Source organism: Dermacentor silvarum, chromosome 2, assembly GCF_013339745.2.
Source record: "Dermacentor silvarum isolate Dsil-2018 chromosome 2, BIME_Dsil_1.4, whole genome shotgun sequence".
Taxonomy (NCBI): Eukaryota; Metazoa; Arthropoda; class Arachnida; order Ixodida; family Ixodidae; genus Dermacentor; species Dermacentor silvarum.
Window position 1 is genome coordinate 25,423,891 of NC_051155.1, and position 25,060 is coordinate 25,448,950.

Consider the following 25,060-nt stretch of genomic DNA (forward strand, 5'->3'; position numbering starts at 1 on the left):
AAAACTTGGAATAAACAAAACAAATGAAACAGTTTCATTATAACAGGGTGTACTGTATGTCGCACTTTGCATGTGGAACATTGATCTTTAACGTCATGCTGTTTTTCCTTCTTTTACAGGCTTTCCCTGTCGCAAGTTTCCTGGGACAAACATGACCTACATTAAGAACACTCTGGCCTCACTTCTCGCAAGGGACCTGAAGTGTCCAGAAGAGCTCAAGTCTGTGGACAGTTCAAGTGTTGTGCACTTGCAGCCCTCAACATTTTTTTTTTTGTTATTATGATGTTTCTAGTCACCTGAAAAGCCCAGGTTGGATGGTTCAGGCACAAGTACTGTGTTGTGATTAATAATGAATTGCACAAGTGTTGCGCTTTGTACTTTAGTACATTTTTACGTAAATCTTTAATATATTTCTACAAAAGCTAGTGTTTCTTGACTATTTTCATAGGTATCTCGGGTCATTTCATGCCAAGACTGTTCCATGACGGCACACCATTTCAAGTTTGTTTGATGAAGTAAAAGTAGGCCCAGTGAGAAATTTTACAGAAAATTAGGTTTCATACGTACACCTGGAAAGTGGAATCTGTGCTATTGTCAGAGTGGTTCTGTTTAAGGAAAACTACATATTAACATTTGTTTGTAGTAATGGTTTATTTTGCTATTTCAAAACAGTAAGAATTAAGTGTTAAAGTTTGCTTAAATTCAGAGTGCAACAACAGTTCTCGGGCAAGGCAGCGATGTGCTTTCTTTCATGTATGCATGAAATCTAATTTCTTGCAAGCAAATTCTTTCATTCTAACTTGTTTTGCGGCACTCAAAAATTTTAAAAAATTTCCTTATGCCAGTTCCATTTAAGTCTTCCAGCAGGTAACTAATGGCCACTGTGTATCAGATAAAAATCTTAAGTAGTCGGTGAATAACTCGCTTGGTATGTAATGACCTGCCCAGGAACCTAGTAATCATGGCAGAAAACGCAACTGGATCGTGCAACAGGCAATGCAGCACAATAAACTGCTCCCATGGCAAAAGTTATTGTAATTACCATGTCGTTTCAGAGGTAGATAACGTTTCGTAAAATGGGCACACCATTTAACCAATAAATAAGAGTCTCAGTGGGCTCATGCAGATTGTGGCATGATTATTAAGTTACTGGCTACCAAATAGAGAAATCAAGTACATTTTAAACGGTATTTACTGTAATGCTAGTATAATATTTATTTTCTATTTATTTAAATTTTGAGAAATGTTTTACTTTAGGGCCACGCAAACTTTACATCTCTCAGTATTCAATTTCGTTATTGTATCAAGCTGCTGGCAGTTTGTAGATTGCGTTAGGAATTTTTTGATCTCAATGCACACATGGCTGTACAGTTAACAAATGTTGGCTTCAATAAACAATTCAGCTAGAAAAAATGCTTTTTGTCCACATCAATTTTGAGCTGTTGATTTTGTGAAGGAGTATTGATTTTGTGTGTTAAGCCAATTCGAAAACTGGCTTAATGGTTCTGCTAGCAGCTCTATAACATGTTTTATAACAGGCTATACCTAAAAGTGGTTTTGATCCCTGGGTAACCCAGGTCTTCAATACAGAAATGCCTGAGTTTGCCCCTGTCCTCTAGTATGCAGGACCACATCAATATGGATGGCATCAATGGTAATGCCATGAGACTCAACGTAGCTCAGCTGTATTTATAGAAAAGTCTAGTGCAGTTTTCAACACTATTCACCAAACAGCATATTTCAGTGCGCTCTCAAGTGATTTCAATAGTGACGTTCAGCACTGCTCCAATAATATTTAAATGGTGTTGCATTATTGACTAACATTGCACGTTGGGCTTGTTGGTATAATATAATGGAGGCAAAAGGCATTGTGCATCAGAAACAGGACACAAGAGGAAGAACTCAGACAACACACACGTTTGGTGCTTAACGTGTGTGTTGTCTGTGCTCTTCCTCTTGTGTCCTGTTTCTGATATGTAGCACCTTTTGCCTCCATCAAGCAATATTGACGTTTAACGCTCATCCAATAATACTTCAATGGGGTTTCAATATTGATGTTCAACAATGCTGCAATAATATCTCAATGGGGTTTCAATATTGATATTCAATACTGCTCCAATAATATTTCAATGGGGTTTCAATATTGACATTCAACACAGTTCCAACATTATGTCAATGGGGTTTCAATATTGGCATTCAACATATTTCAACAATGTCTCAACAGGTTTTCAATATTGACATTCAACACATCTTCAACAGTTCTTCAATGGGCTTTCAATATTGGAATTGCAACATGGTTTCAACAATCCATCAATGACTTCTCAAATTGAAACGACCCAATGATGTTTCAACAAAATGTCGCGGGCCAATTTTCAACACCTCTCAACAATATCCTCAATAATGTTTCAACAAAGCCTCAATGTGCTTTCAATGCCATTTGTTGACATTGACCAATGACTTTTCAACAACTTTTCAACAATTTTTTTGTAAGGGTATATTCTTGGTCTGCGAGACAAAACCACCAACAACACCAAACACTACTACCGACTACCTGCGCTAATGAGTCTGGCGAAAGGAGGAGCAAACACGTAGCACTCACCACACAGATGTAGCCAACGCCGGCCGATCCCACCGCTGCCACCACTGTTGCGAAAGTCGACGGTCCCAGTGGCCACGAAGGTTCCATGTATGGTGCCGTGCAAGGTGCCAAGAGGAGGAGACATCCAGGGAGATTAGAAAAACTGTTTTATATACAAATGTACATTATTTTACAAGAAGGGCTCCATGATATTGAAGCCGTCTACGTGCTAACATCTTTGCATGTAGCAGCGTTTACATCTCCGAGCGTTCTCTACATGGTCGAGCGTCTCTCACAACACTCAAGTCCCGCTCTTTTATCCCTTTCGTTACCCTCTTTCACACGACGAGGGAATGCACTTTTTCTTCTTAGCCAATGACAGTCTTTGATCAGGTGGCCATATCCCACACGTGATGTGTCGTCGTTTCCCGCCGCGCTCCGCCTCCAATCTTGCTAGGTCACCCCCGAACACAGGCAGCGGTTGACACCTTGGGAACCGAACGTTGATGTCGTTCCCCCGGGATTACCAGACACTGGCACCTTTCAAGATTCGCCTCTCCATAGCTGTCAGTTCGCGGAACCAGGGAGGGTGGTGGCTGTCTCGAAAGGGCGCCAGTTGGCACGTCGTAGTCGGCGCCGGGCCTCGTCTTGGTTCGGGTGGCGTTGGTAATTCACGGAACCGCACCGAAGGGGCGACGCTGCCGTTTAGCGACGCCTGAGGTAGCTTGGAGACCAACTGCTAATCCCTCAGTCCCAAGTGACAATTCTCGGCCGCGAGAAAGGGGCGCCAGGTGGGCGCGTCTGAGTCGGCGCCGGCCTGCTTTGTCCCGAAGGACCGCCAGACACAACAGGGCATAGAAAGACGACTGGAAAACAGCAAATTAGGTTTAGATGTGCCCTACATGCGTAATGGACAAATAGTGCAACAGTAGGTCCCTGGACTAATGTACGCAGACGACATTGTGCTACTAGCGGATAATAAAAAAATCTTTCCAGATATATGCGAATATCTGTGGGAATGCAGTGACAAATCTAGGGCTTAAAGGGTCCCTGAAACGGTTCAGAAAAATTTTGTAGATGCGTAGGGTGCAGCTACAGTAAAACATTCGCGTCACAATTTAACTGAAGCGTCCCATATTAAGAGAGCTACGGACGATTACAAGTTACCCTCCTCCCTAGGCATGCATTTTCTCCTCAACTCGCTCGCCGAGTGATCGGGGCTAAGCTCCGCCTGTGCTGGCTCTACGTCATGCTGTGACGTACGTTATTGTCTATTTCCGCTTGTCTTGGAGCCAGCGCGCGAAGGCTCGCCAACCTCTCCGCTAGCCGCCCGTCCGTCGATCCCCAGCGAGAGCGATCAAGCAGCGTGCGTTGCGAGCGTTCTGTCGCAGCGCCGAGCATGTCCAGTATTCCGGTAACCACAGGCGAGCATGTTTTGAAGGATGGCCAGAGGCGTAAACTAAAACCCCTCCATACCGCTGTGATGAAGAAGCTTCGTATTCTAGTACACTGTAGCTATGGTGCTGTAGCTTCGAAAGACGTACGTGAGCGGTGTGATCGGCATGCGCGGTCCAGCCATCTGGTGGTGCAGAGCTTAACCAGCCAAAAACAGAGCTAATATTCCTGTAAGCAAGTGTAAAACATTTTAAACATGACAACGTGTTCAAGATTATGCTCCTGCCAAAAATTTGAGCCAGCAGCAATGTAGAAAAAAAAACTTGGTTACTGCTATATTAGCTGTGTGTTTGGCTGAGCTTTGTGCCGCCAGGCGGCTGCACCGTGCAAGCAGTTGATGTTTGAACCTCCGTTCATCACGTAAAACGTGGTAAAGCGGCCAGTACACTTGCGCTTGCGTTTACTTGAATACCGGACACGCTAAACGATATTGTGGCAAACCTTCGACGTGAAGAGACGGCCGCAAACGCGTAGATGCTGGCGCCGTTTGGATTGGTTTGGATACCGAAAGTCCGATGCACTCCAGCCACTCCGCTCGAGCGTCTGCTGCCATGCAGCGGGGCACGATGTTGCAGCGGCGCACGATGTCGCAGCTTGACATGTCGCTGATCGCTCCGTTTGTAGCCCACAACGCAACAAGGCTGAACCGTGGTGTTCAGGAAAAGAAAGAACAAGAATAACACTGACTTCACAGCTCTCGTCAACACGGAGCACGTTGTAACACAAGCAGACGACACTTGCTGTAGGCCGGAAGTGCCTTTTGTGTAGCGATACATGTCCTTGTGCATTCTCTTTCTGTTAATTTTTTTACAGAAACAATTAACTAACATCTAAACTATTACGAACAACATGTGTTCACCATAATGTGGAAAAATTATCGATGACGATAATCACAAAAATCAGCCACTTGGCGTGCTGCAATCGGTAGCGATGTACATTTTTAAAACCTTATAATAAATTACATGTTTTACGTGGTGCGCTTAGATGCATCAATTAATTATCAGAAAGACGTACTCTAACGACTCAGCACGTTTGAACTAAATCGTCAAAATCGTTTCAGGGTCCCTTTAAAGGGACACTAAAGAGAAACAGGAAGTTCAGCTGGAATAAAGGAGGGACCTTCAGGAATGCATGCAGTTTTTGTTGGGTGCAAAAATATGAGTTATTAGCGTAGAAATTCGCAAAGAACAAATACCTCTTCCTCAATCTCTTTCACCCCAGATTTGGCGCTGAAGCAGTGTCGTCACAGATTTCATTGCTCTCAGCGAATCAGAGGGCGCAATAATACGTCACCACTTGCGTAAATGGCCAAGGCGCTGGCTGCATCATGGCTGCATGGCCGCTGCGTTTGCGTTCGCCACGATGGATACCGTTGCTGCCGCTGAACCTTGCAACGAAGAGCTCGCCAGGGAAGCAGGACTGCATTTCAGCAATCTTCAGTGAAACGGAGCGCGAAATTATCCTATGTGCTCGAGCGGTAGGTGTTTCCGCGTGCGATGGCGATCAGCCACCGGTCGCGTCAGCGGAGAGCAGAGCCTCGTTTTCGTCGACGGTGCGTGGCGTCCGGTCCGCCAGGCGACGATGTTCCCGACAGAACAAGCGTAGAAAGTTGCGCGAGTACACGGTATGGTTTTTTTTCGTGGCTTTATTTGATGACATTCAGCACTAACCCAGCCACCAGTTTGCTGCTGCGGGGGCACCGGTAGGGGGGGGGGGTGAAGGCCGCGTTGAGGGAACAGCTGCTCGAGAAAGGACTGGCCTCTGGGGCACGCCAAGATACTTTTAGAGGGCAGGATTATATACATAATCTGAGGGCGAGACATGCAGAGAGCACACCATCGGTTTCTCTGGCTCTTTTGCCGTTTTATCATCGGCAGGGCACTGAGCCATTGCGAACGCCAGGGCTCATCGCGCGGCACCAAATGAAAGGACACAATCGGGTAAACACAGCCGCTGTCCCTTTGCAAGCGCCCTTGGGCCGTTTATACAGCCCTCAACGCTACACACATGAGGCATTTTCTGGCAGTTTCCCACGAAGTCAACATTTTTCGAGCTACGCAACACGCAACCAAGCACTATGTAGTGGCCGCGAGAGGGCCAGAACGTGCAGGCAAGGGCGAGCAGCAAGCGCAGCTCCGAAACCTTTCTAACCACCATACCGGTTGCACCTCGCGTCCCCGTGTCCTCCACTCTCCACCAATGGTGACGAGTGGAAAGGGCGAGCAGCCCCAAGGGCGGCTGAAGCAAAAGAAAAATTAAACCAGTTGACAGTTGCGATTCACGCCGTCGAGACGTCTCTCTCTCTCTCCTCCGCGCATACTCGCGTCCCAACAGTGGTGACCCGGACAAGGCTTAACGACAACCACATATCGACGCCATGCAGACTACAGCCCACGCACCAGCCATCTCCGCCGTCGACGTTAAGCTACCGCCATTTTGGACAGGCGACCCAGAACTCCGGTTCCTGCAAGTGGAATCGCAATTCGGCGCTGACGAATGACTGCCGACCAGACAAAGTACCACCACGTTGTCGGAAGCCTTCCACCTACAACAGCGAGTGAAGTACGAGATCTACTGGTCACTCCACCTGCACTGAACGCGTACACAACGCTCAAGCAACTGCTCATCAGCCGCCTCACGCCATCAGAGCATTAGCGACTGAAACGGCTGCTACACGGTGCTGAGCTCGGCGACCGGACCCCTAGCCAATTGTTGCGCCACATGCAACAGCTGCTCGGCACGACGACCACGGAAGTGGGCAGCAGGCTGCTTCGGGAGCTCTTCCTGCAACGGCTCCCCACAAACGTGCGGATGGTCCTCGCCTCGGCTGCCGACAAACAGCTTTCTCCGCTCGCCGACTTAGTAACGGCAGTGGCTTCACCATCCATCGCGGCGGTGCAAACAGACATGGGAATCCGCACACCTACCAACGAGCTGCAGGACATAAGGGAGCAGATCTACATCGCCGACACCGTAGCAGACATACGGGACGGCAGCGCGCGCGCAGAGCACCAGCGTGCCTCAGCGCAACCCCAGTAACTGCGACAGAGAATCTGTTGGTACCACAGGAAGCACGGTAACGCGGCCCGCAAATGTATTCCACCTTGTTATTACGCGGGAAACGACCGCAGCCGGCATTGAGGGCGACCAGTGTTCGGATACCTCAGAGCGCCGTCCTTCAGTGTTCTTTCTCACCGACCGTGACAGTGGCCTGCGATTCCTCGTTGACACCGGGGCTGAGGTGAGCATGGTGCCGGCTTTGTAAACAGAGCGCCGTGTCCCCAGTGCGTCTCCCCTTCTGGCGGTCAACAATACCACCATTGCCACTTACGGATATCGCTCGCTGCCGCTGGATTTAGGTTTGAAGAAAACATTCCGATGGATTTTCACTGTGGCAGAGGTGAAATTCGCTATCCTGGGTGCAGACTTCCTTCGGCACCTTGGTCTTCTCGTCGATATACATACATACATATTTTATTCCAAGTAAAATACAAAGTAGTATTCGTGCCCGGGGAAGCGTAATCGCTTGTGGGCGGGACGCGGCAGTCGCTATAGTGTCTACTCAGCCCATTTACATACACGAAAAAAGAAAGTAAAAAGAGTATTGTGCAGCATATGAACAGCATACTTGACTCAAATAACACAATAATGATGTAGGACATTATCAAAGGCAATCTAAATAAATGAAGAAATCAAATAAAACACAAGTAATAATACTCAAGAAGCGAAGTTACAGAACAAAGTAGTTGAGCACAAATATTATACACTGATAGGCAACCAAGATTTCAGAGCAGATTTCAATTGTTTTACCGAATGAAAGCACATTTCCTGAGGCAACTGATTAAAGTGAAAAGGGACGTAAAAATCCCGGCATGTCTTTACATAATGTGTATATATTTTAGGAAGTTTATAACGGTACACACTCCTTAAGACTCGTGGTTTGCTTCTAATTGTTTGAATTTACAGGAGAAGTAATTTCTGATAACCACTACTTGCATAAATAATGTAAAGAAGTAACTTCAGCCGCCCTCATATTTGAAATGGTGTCTAAGTCATCACAGTTTGTGCCATACAATATGTTTGCTGACAGCCGATGTAAAACTTCGTCAATTTGTTTAGCTCGTGAGTGCGAGCACGAACTATACACCGTAATACCGTACCGCAGGATCGATTCGCCCGTCGCTTTGAATACAGTTTTACGCAGCTGAACAGAACTACTCTGTTTAAGTCGATATAATTGGAGAGAAAGCAGTCGAAGGCGCTTAACTATGTATTCTACATGATCACACCAGGACATTTTTTTCATCTAAGTACCTTCCTAAATATTTACCAGTGGGATAGAAGGGTATCGGTGAGCATTGACACCCCGTACACGAGCTGCAGGAAGTACAATGGATTGTCTGAGCTCAACTTTCTTGTGGGGATTTCTAAAACACACTAGCTTGGTTTTCGCTTTATTTACACATAATTCGTTATTGGATAGCCAATCAAAAAGTGCCTCGACGTCAGCCTGTAATAACGTCAAAGCTGCACTGTGGGACTCATGCGATATGATCAATGCTGTATCGTCAGCGTACTGAAAAAGACGTACGTGAGTTTAGCTTCAGATCAGCCAAGTCGTACACATAGATGTTAAATAAAAATGGGCCCAATATGGAACCTTGCGGAACACCATACGCAATACGCTTGAAATCACTGAATTGGTCTTTTATCTTGACAGATTGGAGGCGCCCAGTAAAATAACCCGAAAAACACTGCTGATACAATCCTCTAAACCCAACACTTTCTAACTTTTGTAGCATGACAGCATGGTCAACAGTATCAAAAGCCTTTTCACATCTATGAATAGGCCAAGCACAATCTGATTTTTATCTATATCCTTATGGATTAGGTCACAGCAATCTTCTAGGAGGTCAACCGTTCCAAGATGCCGCCGGAAGCCATACTGAGCACCATTTAACATCGAGAACTTCTCACAAAAGACACCATACTTCTGTGAACGATTTTCTCCATTATAATACTGAGTGATGGCAGTATTGATATAGGATGATAGGTCAGCTTGTCAGACTTCTTACCAGACTTATATATTGGCCTAATAACGGATATTTTAACCCCTGTGGTATGTTACCTGTTTGTAAACAGCCATTCATAATATGCAAAAGTAGATTTTTTAGTTTGGAGTAATTATTTAATAGATCCTTCATTCTAATATTGTCGTAGCCAGGAGGCTTATCTAGCGGTAGGGTATTAATGATACTCCACAACTCGCAATCATCAAATGATGGCAGAAAAGTGGAATTTGCAAGCGTTCGTCCGTGGTACGTTACTAGACTAACAGGAGAATGCTGTTTTAGATCATCAATTGATGACACAAATATTTCGTTGAATGAATTCGCGGTAGCCAAGGGATTTTCACTTGCAAATGCCGATGATATCTGATCATCTAGATTACCTTTTTTGGGCCTTCCCATTAGTTCACTCAAGAGACCCCATGTCTTTCTCATGTTGCCATTACACTTGCTAAACTCAGCAGAAAAAAATTCTTTTTTTCTCAACCGTAACATTGCTGTAAGCTTGTTGCGTGTTACACGGTACTGTTCTTTCAGAGCAAGGTTAGAAGGCTGAGATTTACAGAGATTCCATAGTTTATCTTTTTCATAAGACAGTTGCACAATATCTAGACTGATCCACTTTTTATCCGGATTTCTAAGCTTTAGCTGAATTTTACTTCTGGAAGATGCGTAAAACTTGTCAAATTGTTCGTAGGTCAAAATGTGATTGTTTGTAATTAGAGCATCCCAGTCAAAATTCTTTATTAGGCTGTCAATGGTTCTATCATTTATTATGTTCACAGTGCGTGCTCTGATGATTATTGTGGTTTATTGGCGCAAGGGCCAGATGTGGCCAAAGAGCGCCAAGACGATGGTAATGGCTTGTTAGTGGTAGATGAATAGAGAATTATATGATCATTAGATGTGGCATGGCTGTAAAGAGGCCTAAAATCAGTCGCTGTAAAGTGCGTAAAATCTATAAGTAATAAGATTATGGCAATGAGTGATTATGAGTACTATGGACATGAACAATGCATTGCGAAAAAATGATACGAGTTACAAAAATTTAAGATACAAGAATTGGCCAGAAGCACAAGTGCCTAAACAGAGCCCTTGAAACACAAGGGCCTGGAGGCATGTGCAGTTAAAAAACTATCGCAGCAACATCCTCTAGAGAGAGGATGCGCTACGAACTTATTGGACTAATAACATGTAACACAACATCTTTCAAGAAAGCAAGGACTGCGTTGGTGCTAAAAAGTGGTTCTTTACCGAGAAACATAGCGGGATGCAGGGGGACACAATAGCGATATGCGAGAGGAAAATGTTTCTTTCTTTCTCTTTCGGCTTCCCGACACTCCAAGAGGACGTGGAGGACGGTGAGCCTGTCGCCACATCTACCACATGTTGGAGGATCATTTCCATTCAATAGAAAATTGTGAGTACCATATGTGTGTCCTATTCTGAGACGACAGAATAGGACATCAGTTCGTCGTGTTTTAGTTGTACAGGGCCAGAAACCTAACTGTGGCTTAATCAAGTGGAGCTTATTAGTTGTTTCAGCGTCCCACAGACGCTGCCAGTGGCCTCGCAGTTTCCTTCGCAAAAAAGGCTTCAGATCTGTGGAGGAAATAGCAGCGGCAGGATTAATAGCTTGCGATGTAGTTGATGTGGCCAACTGGTCTGCTAGCACATTGCCCTCGATGCCTCTATGGCCAGGCACCCAGCATATTATTACATGTCTACGAGATTGGTAAATGTTACACAAGAGTGAGTAAAGCTCGATAACAACAGGATTCTTATGCTTTTGTAAAGATGTTAGCGCTTTTACAAGACTCAACGAGTCTGTGAATATTATTGCCTTTTGTAGTTTCAATTTCTCTATATGCTTCACCGCAGACAGTACTGCGTAGGCTTCTGCGGTGAAGATGCTTGTTAGGGGGTTCAATACGTCAGTTTTAGAAAAGGAGGGGCCAACAGCGGCGTAAGATACGCCAGCATGGGACTTGGATGCGTCGGTATAGAATTCCGAGCACGAGTACTTTGATTGAAGTTCGCGGAAATGCATTGCAATTTCGAGCTCGGGAGCGTGCTTTGTGACCTCTACAAAGGATAGATCACATTCTATCACCTGCCACTCCCAGGGCGGTGAAAGCTTAGCTGGAGGCATTAGGCGATGTTCTAGAAGTGGGATATCCATCTCTTCGCTAAGTTCTCTTATACGCAATGAGAAAGGCCGCCTCATAGAGGGTCGATTATAGAAAAGCGTTGCACACTTCAAATCATTAAGGGTTGCAGAACAAGGATGTTCCCGATCGGAGTGCACTTTGAGAAAATAGGTGAAGCTGATGTATGTTCTCTGGAGGTGGAGTGACCACTCATTCGATTCCACGTATAAACTTTCGACGGGGCTTGTTCTGAATGCGCCAGTGGCCAGGCGGATACCTAGATGGTGGTCAGGATCTAGCATTTTTAGCGCGCTAGGGGCGGCAGAGTGATATACTACGGCACCGTAGTCCAATCGTGACCGAATGAGGCTCTTGTGAAGATTCATTAAACACTTCCTGTCAGTGCCCCAGGATGTGTGAGATAAAATTTTCAGTAAGTTCATTGTTCTTAGACATTTCGCCTTGAGATGTTTTATGTGGTTGATGAAAGTAAGCTTACAGTCAAGTATGATGCCTAAAAATTTGTGATCTTTGTTTATAGGTATTTGTTGTCCATACATTTCGATAGTGGGATCTGCAACGAGACCTTTCTTCCTGGTGAAAAGAACACAAGAACTTTTTTGGGGGTTTATTTTGAACCCGTTTTCGTCTGCCCACTTTGACACTTTGTTCAACCCCTGCTGTACCTGTCTCTCGCACACTGCGAGGTTACAGGACTTGAATCCTATTTGTATATCGTCGACATAGATGGAATAAAAAATAGCGGGTGGTAACGAAGCACGAAGCGTGTTCATTTTAACGATAAAGAGTGTGCAGCTGAGCACGCCTCCCTGGGGTACACCAGTTTCCTGCACAAAAGGTCGTGATAGAACATTGCCAACTCGAACACGGAATGTGCGATTCAGCAGATAACTCTCAATCACATTTAACATATTACCACGTATACCAAAGTGGGAGAGGTCTCTCAGTATGCCAAACCGCCATGTGGTGTCGTAGGCCTTTTCTATGTCTAAAAATACAGACAAGAAGAACTGTTTGTGAACAAAAGCTTCGCGTATCTGCGCCTCAATACGTATCAAGTGGTCAGTGGTGGATCGACGCTCGCGAAAACCACACTGGTATGGATCAAGCAGTCTGTTTGATTCTAGGAAATGTAATAGGCGACGGTTTATCATTTTTTCGAAGACTTTACAGAGACAGCTTGTTAGCGCTATGGGCCGATAACTCGATACAGAGGATGGATCCTTCCCCTGCTTCAGGATAGGGATCACTATGGCCTCTTTCCAGGCAGAGGGGATCTCGCCGGAGGTCCATATAGAGTTATACAGACAGACAAGGGTTTTCTTCGTTTCAGAGGGTAGGTTCTTCAACATTTCATATAATATGCGGTCAGAGCCTGGGGCAGATTGGTTGCAACAGGCGAGTGATGCATGAAGCTCTGCTAAAGAGAAAGGTAAATTATATGGCTCGTTCCCGCTGCTCTTTCGGTCTAGTTTTAGTTTTTCTATTGCTGCTTTGTATTTTGTGAATTCCGGAGAATAGTGCGATGAACTCGACACATGTTCAAAGTGTGCACCCAGGTGGTTTGCTTGGTCTTCCAAGCTGTCGCCCTGTGTGTTTACCAAAGGGACTGAATATGTTTGTCGTCCTCTCACCTTGTTGACCCTGTTCCATACTTTGGCCTCATCTGTATACGAGTGTATACCTGATAAAAACTTCTGCCAGCTCTCTCTTCTGGCCTGTCGGCGCGTTCTCCTGCCTTCGGACTTTACCTTCTTAAAGTTGATAAGATTCTCCGCAGTCGGTGAATCACGTAGCAACCCCCACGCTTTGTTCTCTTTCCTACGAGCGTTCCTACATTCGTCGTTCCACCATGGGACACGGCGTTTGCATGCCACACCACTTATTTCGGATATGCATTTAGAAGCGGCATCAATTATGAAGGCAGTGAAATACTCTACAGCAGCATCAATTTCTAACGAAGACATGTCAGCCCAGGAGATATTGCTAGTAAGAGTTCGAAATTTCTCCCAATCTGCTGTATCAACCTTCCATCGAGGGGCTTGTGGTGGAGACTTATTTTCTGTGGTTGTTCTCAGTAATATCGGGAAGTGATCGCTCCCGTAAGGATTTTTGGTAACTTCCCATTCAAGTTCAGGAAATAGACACGGGGAAGCTATGCTAAGGTCAATAGAAGAAAAGGTTCCGTTTGCAATACAGTAAAATGTAGGTTCCTTCTTATTCAGGAGGCACGCACCAGACGAGAAAAGAAATTCTTCAACAAGACGACCTCGCGCATCGATACGAGAGTCGCCCCACAGACTGCTGTGCGCATTGAAATCGCCAAGAACAAGATAAGGTTCTGGCAATTCGTCTATAAGGGACTGAAATTCATGTTTGTGTAAGTGGTAATGTGGGGGAATGTAAAGCGAGCAAATGGTGATGAGTTTGTTCAGAAGAACAAGTCGAACTGCCACTGCTTCGAGGGGCGTTTGTAGCTGCAAATGTTGACATGCTATGCTTTTGTGAATTATAATGGCAACACCGCCTGATGATGCGATAGCATCGTCACGGTCTTTACGAAACGTAACATAGTGTCGGAGAAAGTTTGTATGTGTTGATTTTAAGTGCGTTTCCTGTACACACAGCACTTTTGGATTGTGTTGGTAAAGAAGTTCTTGGATATCATCGAGGTTCATAAGAAGGCCTCTGACGTTCCATTGTATAATTTGTGTATCCATAATGAAATTAAATTGGTGCTGTGTGTACTAAAAACGGAAGTATTGCCTCAGATTACAGAGCCCTTTCCAGGCCCTGTAACGCGGGATTTGTCCTTTCTGAAGCGGTCGAGGGAGCCTCGCCGCTCCTTAGGCGCTTGGTGCGCCGTCGGGATGGGTGTAGTGTCCATTGCCTCTTGAGAGGCGCCGGACACGCGCTCTTGCGAGCGAGAAGTTTCGCGAGAGAGTCTCGCCGCGAAGGACGAGACATTTGTGCCCACCAGCCCGGAGGTCGATGGGGCTGCCTTTGGGCCTGAGCTGCGCCGGGTGTTACCACAGCCAGCAATGGCCGGAGAGGGTGAGGCAGCCTTGACTGCACCCACCGTGGGAGCTGCTGGTGGCCCTGCGGGTTCGCTTCGCGTAGCGCAGGCTGCCACCGAGGGCTGTAGTGGTGCCGGCAACCCTAGGGTAACCGGGCCTGTTTGCTGGTTAGGTGGAGTAGACTTAGCTACTTCCACCCTGGGGGCAGGAGCCACAAGCGACAGCTCGCTGCGCGCGGGCTGGGCTGGTGGCAGTAGCCGCTGCGACGCTGCCCCTTGACGCGCCGCATCAGCGTAAGTGGTCGTGTGGAATGGTGAGCACCTTTTGCGTGCTTCCCTGAACGATATGTTTTCACGGACTTTCAGTGTTAGAATTTCTTTCTCTTTTTTCCAGCTTGGGCAAGACCGGGAGTACGCTGGATGGTCACCATCGCAATTTACGCAGTGAGGTGTAGCCTCGCAATTGTCTGAGGCATGGCCTTGTACTCCACACTTGGCACAGGTGAGTCGACCACGGCAGCTCTGCGAGCCATGGCCGAATCTTTGGCATTGGTAGCATCGTCTAGGGTTTGGGATATATGGTCTTACTGCTATTTTTGTGTAGCCTGTTTCGATGCTTTCTGGCAAGACGCTTAATTCAAAGGTAAGTATCAGGTGTTTCGTGGGAATTTCTTTGTTGTCCCGTCTCATAACGATGCGCTGCACATTTATGACGTGTTGCTCCTTCCAACCTTCCAACAACTCGGTTTCAGATAGGTCGATGAGGTCTGCTTCGGATACTACCCCGCGTACTGTGTTCATGGAGCGATGCGGTGAAACAGTAACTGGGACATCACCAAAAGTCACAAGCTTGCCGAGTCTGTTGTGTTGTTCCTTATCACGTAGCTCAAGCAGAAGGTCCCCACTTGGCATTTTGGTGACTTTATAGCCAGGGCCTAGCGTGTTCGTCAAGGTTTTCGCAACTACAAATGGGGATATGGTTCTTGCTAGTCTTTCCGTTCTCTCACTATGTACTACTTGATATCGGGGGAAGATGTCCTTAGGCCGGGTGAACAAATTGAGAAACTCATCGGTGCGTCCCCTCTTCTGAGGGAGACGATCAAGAAGTCGAGGAAAAGCGGGCGTTCCCATAACAATTTTGTGTTGTTCGGCAGCAATGGCAGCCACCCACCACGGAGTCCAACAAGGGGACGCTACAGCACTTCACGTGTAAGGCTGCAGGCGCCAGCCGTACATTGCTGCTATAACCTTATATAAAAACCCAAGAGAGGGCACCTACACAAGGTTAACCCAAGCCGCCTATGAAAAATGTGGAAGTAACAGAAGAGAAGAGGTGACAGGACAGGGAGGACAGAAAAATAGAGAAGAAAAAGATCGGAGAGGGGGACAGGAAAAGGCGACCACCGATTTCCCCGGGTGGGTCAGTCCGGGGGTGCCGTCTATGTGAAGCAGAGGCCAAAGAGGTGTGTTGCCTCAGCCGGGGGGCCTTAAAGGTCCGAACACCCGGCATCGGCTCAACCCCCAGGATCCCCTTTTCCCCAGACACGGCTAAGCCGCGCACGGCTACACGCGGGAGGGTCCAACCCCCATGTGCTCGGGTACGTGGTGTCGCAACTCACCAAACGCCTGCTCACGCAGACGCCCCTGCGGGGTAGTACTAGGGGAGGTGGTTGTCATCGCGGATGGTGGACAAGGAGGAGAGCAGATTTAGCGGGTGAGCAAGAAAGCCCGCTTGTTTTGCCGGCAGCCGAAGCGGTAGCAAGGGCGTCCTGTAGGGAGACTTGTATCTCGGCGAAATTAGATAAGCCCAGATGGTTATGTCATCTGCATATATATTATAACGGATGGAGGTTAACGGTTCGAGGGCGCGGTGAACGATGCACATGGCGAGGATGAAGAGCAGAGGAGAAAGAAGTGAGCCTTGCGGTATACCGCGCTGAGGTTGCGAATATACGGATGATGTCGGGGCATCGGCGAATCGTAGGGAGTAGGAATGACTGCGTAGGAACGAGCGAATGTAATTGTACGTGCGAGCGCCACAGCCCGTGCGAGCAAGTTCCTGCAACATTGAATTGTGTGATTGAATCGTGTGTCACGTTGTCGAAGGCTTTTGAAAGGTCCAGAGCTAGTATAGCGCGCAGTTGCGAGGGTGAGAGAGAATGTCATGTTGGATTTGTAAAAACGCATCTTGCGTGGAGATGTGTTCGCGATAGCCAACGAGAGTAGGAGGTTTGATTGATTGATTATTGTGGTTTGTTGGCGCAAGGGCCAGTTATGGCCAAAGAGCGCCAAGACGATGGTAATGACTTGTTAGTAATATATGAATAGTCAATTACATGAACAGATGTGGCATGGCTGTAAAGGGGCCTAAAAACAGTCGCTGTAAAGTGCGTAAAATCTATACGTAATAAGATTATGGCAATGACTAATGATGTGTACTATAGACATGAACAATGCATTGCAAAAGAGTGATAAGACAAAATATTACATACGTAAGAATCGGCCAGAAGCACAAGTGCCTAAACCAGAGCCCTTGAAACACAAGGGCCTGGAGACATGTGCTATAAAGAACTATCACAGCAACATCCTCTGAAGAGAGGATGCGCTACGAACTTATTGGCCTAATAACATGTAGCACAACATCATTCAAGAATGCGAGGACTGCTGTGGTGTTAAAGAGCGGTTCTTTACCAAGGAACATAGCGGGATGTAGAGGGAGACAGTAGCGATATGCTAGAGGAAAGTGTTTCTTTCTTTCTCTTTCGGCTTCCCGACACTCCTGGAGGACGTGGAGGACGGTGAGCCTCTCGCCACATCTACCACAGGTTGGAGGATCATTACCATTCAATAGAAAATTGTGGGTGCCGTACGTGTGTCCTATTCTCAGACGACAGAATAGGATATCAGTTCGCCGGGTTTTTGTTACGGAGGGCCAGTAACCTAGCTGTGGCTTAATCAAATTAAGCTTATTATTTGTTTCTGCGCCCCACAAGCGTTGCCAGTGGCTTCGCAGTTTCTTTCGCAAGAAAGGTTTCAAATCTGTTGCAGGAACAGCAGCTGTAGGGTTATTAGCGGGTGATGTGACTGATGTGGCCATTTGGTCGGCAAGAACATTGCCCTCGATGCCTCTATGCCCAGGCACCCAGCATATAATCACATGCTGGTTAGTTGCGTATGCTCTACAAAGAACAGAATAGAGCTCAATGAGGACAGGGTTTTTCTGTTTACAGGGTGACTTCAAGGCTTTTACGACGCTTTGGGAGTCTGTAAATATAATAGTTTTTTGATGTTTTGATTTCTTTATATGCTTTACGGCTGACAATATTGCGTAGGCCTCAGCCGTAAAGATACTTGTTTCTGGGTGGAGTATGCCAGATTCCGAGGACGGACCGACGGCTGCATAAGATACTCCGGCATTTGATTTAGAAGCGTCCGTGTAAAATTCTGTGCACGAGTACTTGGACTGTAATTCTAGGAAATGCATTCGGATTTCGACCTCTGAAGCGTGCTTTGTAACTTCTACAAAGGATATATCACAATCTACTACCTGCCACTCCCAAGGTGGTAACAGGTTGGCTGAGGGCATTAAGCGATGTTCGAGGAGTGGGATGTCCATTTCTTCGCTAAGCTCCCTGACACGCAGTGAGAAAGGCTGTCTTACAGAGGGACGATTACGAAAAAGTGTAGCACACGTCATATCGTTAACGGCATTAAAACACGGATGCTGCTGATTAGAGTGAACTTTAAGGAAATATGTCAGGCTGGTGAATGTTCTCTGCAGGTGTAGTGACCACTCATTTGATTCGACGTATAGACTTTCAATGGGGCTTGTTCTGAAAGCTCCAGTGGCCAGGCGAATACCTAGATGGTGGACGGGATCCAGCATCTTCAGCGCACTAGGGGCGGCCGAGTGATATAGCGCACTACCATAATCCAATCGAGATGAAATGAGACTTTTGTAAAAGTTCAGTAAACACTTCCTGTCGCTACCCCAGGATGTGTGAGATAAAATTTTCAGTAAGTTCATTGTTTTTAGACATTTCACCTTGAGATATTTTATATGCGGAATGAAAGTAAGTTTGGAATCAAGTATGACGCCTAGGAACTTGTGCTCTTTGTTGACAGGTATTTGTTGTCCATACATTTAGATAGTGGGATCTGGAACAAGCCCTTTCTTCCTGGTGAAAAGAACACAAGAACTTTTGTGGGGGTTCACTTTGAATCCGTTTTCGTCTGCCCATTTGGACACTTTGTTCAAGCCCTGTTGTACCTGTCTCTCACACACTTTAAGGTTGCAGGATTTGTAACCTATTTGTATGTCGTCTACGTAGACGGAATAAAAAATAGCTGGCGGTAATGAAGCACGAAGCGTGTTCATCTTCACGATAAACAGTGTGCAGCTGAGCACACCTCCTTGGGGTACACCAGTTTCCTGTATAAATTGACGCGACAATACGTTGCCGATTTTCACACGGAAGGTATGGTTAGACAAATAGCTTTCTAATACGTTTAGCATATTTCCACGGATGCCCATTCCCGACAAGTCTCGCAAAATTCCGTAACGCCAAGTTGTGTCGTACGCCTTTTCCATATCGAGGAATATCGACAACAAAAACTGTTTATGTACAAATGCCTCACGTATATGTCCTTCAATGCGCACAAGATGGTCAGTTGGGGACCGCCTTTCTCTAAAGCCACACTGATAGGGATCAAGCATATTGTTCAGTTCAAGGAAATGTTTAAGTCGGTGAATAATCATTTTTTCAAAAAGTTTACACAGGCAACTTGTGAGAGCTATCGGGCGGTAACTTGCCGCCGAGGAAGGGTCTTTGCCCAGCTTCAAAACTGGAATAACAATAGCTTCCTTCCATGAGGAAGGCAGGTATCCGGCAGCCCAGATAGAGTTGAAAAGTCCCAGAAGTGTCATCTGTGTGTTAGTGTGTAAGTTTTTAATCATGTCATACATGATTCTGTCAGGTCCCGGTGCGGAGCTGCTGCATACGCTCAAGGCAGCTCTCAGCTCGGCTATATTAAATGGACGGTTGTATTGTTCATTCGGTCTGCATTTGCGATCCAGTGACTTAAGTTCTGCTATTTGTTTATATTTAAGGAATGATTTTGAGTAATGTATGGAGCTTGATACACGTTCGAAGTGTTCGCCCAGAGCGTTGGCCTGGTCTTCCAAGGTATTCGCATGGTCGTCAACTAAAGGTAATGGGTGGATTTGCTGCCCCTTTAGCTTTCTTAGGCCATTCCATACTTTACTCTCTTGGGTATAGGATGTTATACTAGAGAGAAACCTCTCCCAGCTAGTCCTCCTTGCCTGTCGCCGCGTACGCCTTCCCTGTGATTTTACCAGTTTAAATTCGATAAGATTTTCCGCAGTCGCGGCGCGACGCAATGCGCCCCACGCTTTGTTCTGTTTCGTGCCAGTCTGCACTCCTCATTCCACCAAGCAACCCATCTTTTACATGAGAGGCCTTTTGTTTGTGGAATGAATTTTTCAGCTGCGTGGAGTATAAAACCAGTAAAATATGCTACTGCGTCGTCAATACTAAAATCGTTGATAAAATCTGGTGATAAGTAGGTTGACTCTTTAAAACCTTTCCAGTCAGCTGATTTTAGTTTCCAACGGGGGGCGTGGGGAGGACTGTCATGCTCCTCTATCAGAGTCAGTGTCACAGGAAAGTGGTCGCTCCCGAATGGATTTTTAACGACATTCCATTCCATATAGGGAAGAAGGGTAGTAGAGCCATTCGCTAAATCTATGGAAGAAAATGAATTATGGTAGATGTTGTAATATGTGGGCTCTTTTTTGTTAAACAGACATGCACCAGAGGTTATTAGAAAGTTCTCTATAAGCCGACCCCTGGCGTCACACCGGGAGTCTCCCCACAAAGTGCTGTGAGCATTAAAATCACCGGCAATAATGTATGGTTCCGGGAGCTGGTCAGTTAGCGTATAAAATTCCGTTTTGCTGAGTTTGTAGTCTGGCGGTATGTAAATAGAACAGATGGTTACCAACTTGTTCAAGAGTATCGCTCGCACGGACACCGCCTCAAGTGGTGTCTGAAGAGAGAGATTCTGGCAAGCAACAGATTTATCCACAATTATTGCTACACCTCCAGAGGAGGCAACCGCAACGTCACGGTCTTTACGGAAGATAGCATATTGTCTGAGGAAGTTTGTTTGTGTGGGTTTTAGATGTGTTTCCTGAACACACAGCCCTTTTGGGTTATATTTTTTAAGGAGTTCCCTAATATCGTCGAGGTTGTGGAGAAGACCTCTCACATTCCACTGTAAAATTTGTGTGTTTTTGTGCTGTGCGTTCAAGAATGCAAAGTTAGCTCACGGGCCCTTTCCAGGAGCCGTGACACGAGATTTTTTTTTTTTGGAGCGGTCGATGGAATCGCGCCGCTTCTTAGGCGCTGGCTGCGCCCTCATGCTTGGTGTTGTGTCCATGTCCTCTTGCGAGGCGCTGGACACGCGCTCTTGCGAGCGGTTAGTTTGACGTGAACGCCTCGTCTCGAGGGACGAGACCTTGGAGGCCACCAGCCCGGAGGTCGATGGCCCCTTGTTCTGAGATGGCGGAGCAGCGCTAGCTGCAGCCGCCAAGGGGGCGGATGGCGTCACCGCCGGCCCACTACGCGTGTGCCAGACAGCCGCCGGGAGCCGTTGTGGCGCTGCCCCCTGACGCGCCACTTCGGCAAAGCTGGTTTTTGGCAGGTGCAATACCCGCCTGCGTGCCTCCTTGAAAGTTATGTTTTCCTTTACTTTAATAGTTACTATTTCCTTTTCTTTTTTCTAGGTTGGGCACGACCGCGAGTAGGCGGCGTGCTCCCCATCACAGTTAACACAATCTAGAGAGCTTTCACAAGACTCGGAGGAGTGTTCAGAAGCACTGCATTTAGCACAAGTTTGGCGGCCTCGACAGTTCTGTGAACTATGGCCGAACCGCTGGAATTTGAAACATCGTAGAGGATTTGGCACGTATGGCCTAACACGAAGCTTGATGTATCCGGCCTCGATGGTTTCGGGCAGCACACTCGAGTTAAAAGTAAGTATCAGATGCTTGGTCTGAATTTCCTTGCCGTCGCGCCTCATCTTGATCCGTTTAACATTGATTACGTTCTGCTCACTGAAGCCCTCAAGGTGTTCAGCTTCACTCAGCTGCAACAGATCATCATCTGATACCACGCCACGGGTGGTATTCATGGTACGGTGCGGGGTTACTCTTAATTGAGCTTCTCCAAATGCCACTAGGTTGGGTAGTTTCTCACATTGTTTCATATCACGGAGCTCCAAGAGGAGATCCCCGCTTGCCATCCTGGATGCTTTATAGCCTGGTCCAAAAATATCAGTCAGAGTCTTTGACACAAGGAAAGGTGAGATTGTTCGTACTGATTTGTCTGTTTTTTCTGAGTGGATCACATGAAATCAGGGAAAGTTCTGCGTTTGACGTCCAAAAAACTGGAAAACATCTTCGGTGCGCCCTCGTTTTAGACGGCGATCAGTGAGTGGGGGGAAAGAACTTGCCATAAGTATAGGTGAATGTTCGGCAGCAGCGCCAGCCACCCACCATGGAGCCCAACTAGGGGACGCTGCAATACCTGGAAAAGATTGGTCCTGCAAACGCCAGCTGTACGCCACTACTATAACCAAATATGGAATATCCAAGGTTGGCTACCCACACAAGGTTAACCCTAGCTGCCTGGGAAAACGGAACTAAAAGGAAGTGAAAAGAAGACAGGATAGATTGAAAGTGAGAGAGAAAGACGAAGATTTAAGAGGAGGACAGGAAAAGGCAACTGCCGATTTCCCCTGGGTGGGTCAGCCCAGGGGTGCCGTCTATGTGAAGCAGAGGCCGAAGAGGTGTGTTGCCTCCGCCGGGGGGCCTTGAAGGTCCAAAACACCCGGCATCGGCTCAACCCCCAGGATCCCCCTTTCCCCAGACACGGCTAAGCCGCACGGCTACACGCGGGAGGGTCCAACCCCCATGTGCTCGGGTACGTGGTGGCGCAACTCACCAAACGCCTGCTTGCGCAGACGCCCCTGCGGGGGAGAGTAGGAGGTAAGAAAGATGTATTCTCTAAGAAACGCTGAAGACGGCGAAGTACTAAGCGCTCCATGAGCTTACTGATGCAGGAGGTGAGGGAGATAGGTCGAAGGGATGCAAGCGCAGGTGGTTTCCCTGGTTTGGGTATGAAAATGATTTCAGCATGCTTCCATGCAGAAGGAAGGTGCCCAGTATTCCAGGCATTATTCATAACAGAGAGTAGAAAGTCGTAATCCGAGTCGGCGAGATTGCGAAGGTGACGATTGGAGACTTTGTCCTGACCCGGACAGGTATTACGTTGTAGGGCTGAAACAGTTGCTCGGAGTTCATGAAGAGTGAAAGGATCCGAAAGATCGAGATCGAATTAGGGGGGTCCTGTGTAACTTTGACACGTTGTTTTATTGTAGGGGGCAATGTAGGTGTCCCGGAGATCTTGATAGAGAGCTTCCACTGTGTCATAAGAGTCGTGGATCTTGCGTAAAGTGAGCTGGCTGCTCGTGCGTGTGGCCGCGGGATTAAGAAGGGAGCGAAGGATACGCCATGCAGAGCCGAGGTGCATGGTAGTGGCTAGACGGTCACAAGTGTGGAGCCAGCTCTCTCGCGTAAATGTGTCGGAATAATCAGTGATTTCTTCATTGAGTCGGTTAATTCGAGCACGTAGACGGCGGTTACTTTTGTTGCGGCGCCATCGTTTCAGAAGGCCTTGTCGAGCATCCCAAACAAGGAGTAGGTGCTGATCGGGTGGTGCACCGATGCGCTCGTCTGAGTCGATGTGGTGTGATAGTGAACACAAGTGTGAAGCACGTCAACCCATTCCTGTAATGGGAGGCAGTGGGGGCATCCTGACGCACCTGTCTTACCCGGGACCAGTTCGTAATGCGTGTGGAATTGCTACGGCGCTTGAATGCTGTGTTATGTAGCATGGTGATGATAAGAGTGTGGTCGCTTGTGAGCGTGTCGTGGGTGTTGTTCCACGTTGTTGTCATGGGACCCCGTATAAAAATTAGATCTGGTGTTGTGTCCCGTTGAACAGAGTTTCCATGGCGTGTGGCAGAATCTGGGTTGTTAAGTAAAAGAAAGGAATGATCGCGGAAAGCTTTTAGAAGGTGAGTGCCTTTAGGGGTGTTATTTTGGTAGCCCCAGGCTGTGTGCGGGGCGTTAAAATCACCTCCGACGAGATGAGAAAAGAGGCGAGTAGGGCGTAGGCGAAAGGCGTCATCAAGGGTTGTGCTGGATGCACGAGCGGGGCAATATACGTTAGTGAGGAAGACGAAAGGGGGATGAGAGGTTCCGGAGGATGTGGACATAAGGCGAATTGTGAGATAGGATGGAGTGTCCGCTACTTCGATCACTGTGAGGTCTTTACGTATATAGGTGAGTAGGGTGAGAACCAAAAACAGTGTATCCAGTGAGAGTAATAAGTTGAGCGAGTTCTCGGAGAAACATGATGTCAGGTGGCGAGGTGTGTGCGGCAATGCACTGCAGCAGGAGCCCTCGCTTGCGCGCGAGCCCCCTGCTGTTCCACTGCCCCACGATTAAATCGGACGCCATTGTGGAGAACGCAAATTTAGAATTCGTTCGGGCGATCCTCAGATGCGGTGCGGCAACGACTACGCGAGCGGCGGGGGCTACGGGAGCGACGCGGATGATCCATATCACCGAAGCATTGTGCCAGACGATTGTCCAGCGCTTCACGGATGAGGGTGGGAAGAGTTGTGGGGATTTAGTGGACGGAAGCCGATGGCGCTTCGACCCTAGAGAGTGTGCTTTCAAAGCGCTGTTAAAACGAGATGTGTCGGTCTAAGACTTCCGTGAGAGCCGCAGGAGTGGCGATGAGCGGACATGCAGCAAGGCTTTGTTCAACAGCTGTAATGCGGGCCTCCAGAGAGGCGTAGGCCGACTGGTTCGAGTGCGGCGTGTTAATTTCAGATGGAGAGGCAGACGAGGAGGTCAGTCGATTCAGCCTAGTCGAAGATACTTGTGGAGTGAGGGCTGTAGGTGACGTGTTGGAAAAAGATGTTTATGTGTTAGTACTTGGGGCAGTGTCCATGGCAGATGACGTTTGAGAGGGGCTTAAAGGGGGAGGACAGTTGATTTGTGCCACCCGAGGGCAGTTGGTACGGAGGACAGCAGCGCGGTAGTCGCATTTTCCTTTACGGGGGTTTAGGGGCTGTTGGCTGAATGTTGGGTTTGGGGTAGGAAGACTTGAGGAATGGCTGCTTGGTTGACTTGCCTGAGAAAGGTGTTCCGCTGTAGTCTGTGAGGTTGAGGCGGCCTGGCCAGCTGGCCCACTGGGTGAGCGGTGGGGGGTCTTGGAGCGGCTCGGGGGCTCACTGCTGCTCCTGGCTTGGCTTGCGCTTTTGTTTTGGCGAGGTTTCGCAGTCGAGGTGGACGAGTCGGCGACGAATGCCGCCTGGGTAAGCGAGGTAGTCAATGTAATGAATTGCTGCTGCTGACTTGACGGCTGTACCGCTTTTTGGAGATCTTTGGCAGGAACACGTAGGCGTATACGATGGGCGTACTCCATTTGACGGAGGGCGCGGTCTGCAGCCGCTCGGAACTCGCAGCGAGAATCTCCGGCTTGGTGGTCGCCGCCGCAGTGAGGGCAGCCCATGCGACAGGTGTGCGGTTGGTTCTGCGAGTCTAGTGTAAGGCCACATGTAAGGCACTTAAGGTGGTTGTCCCACTCCGGCGGCACGAGCCCCCCGGTTTCAG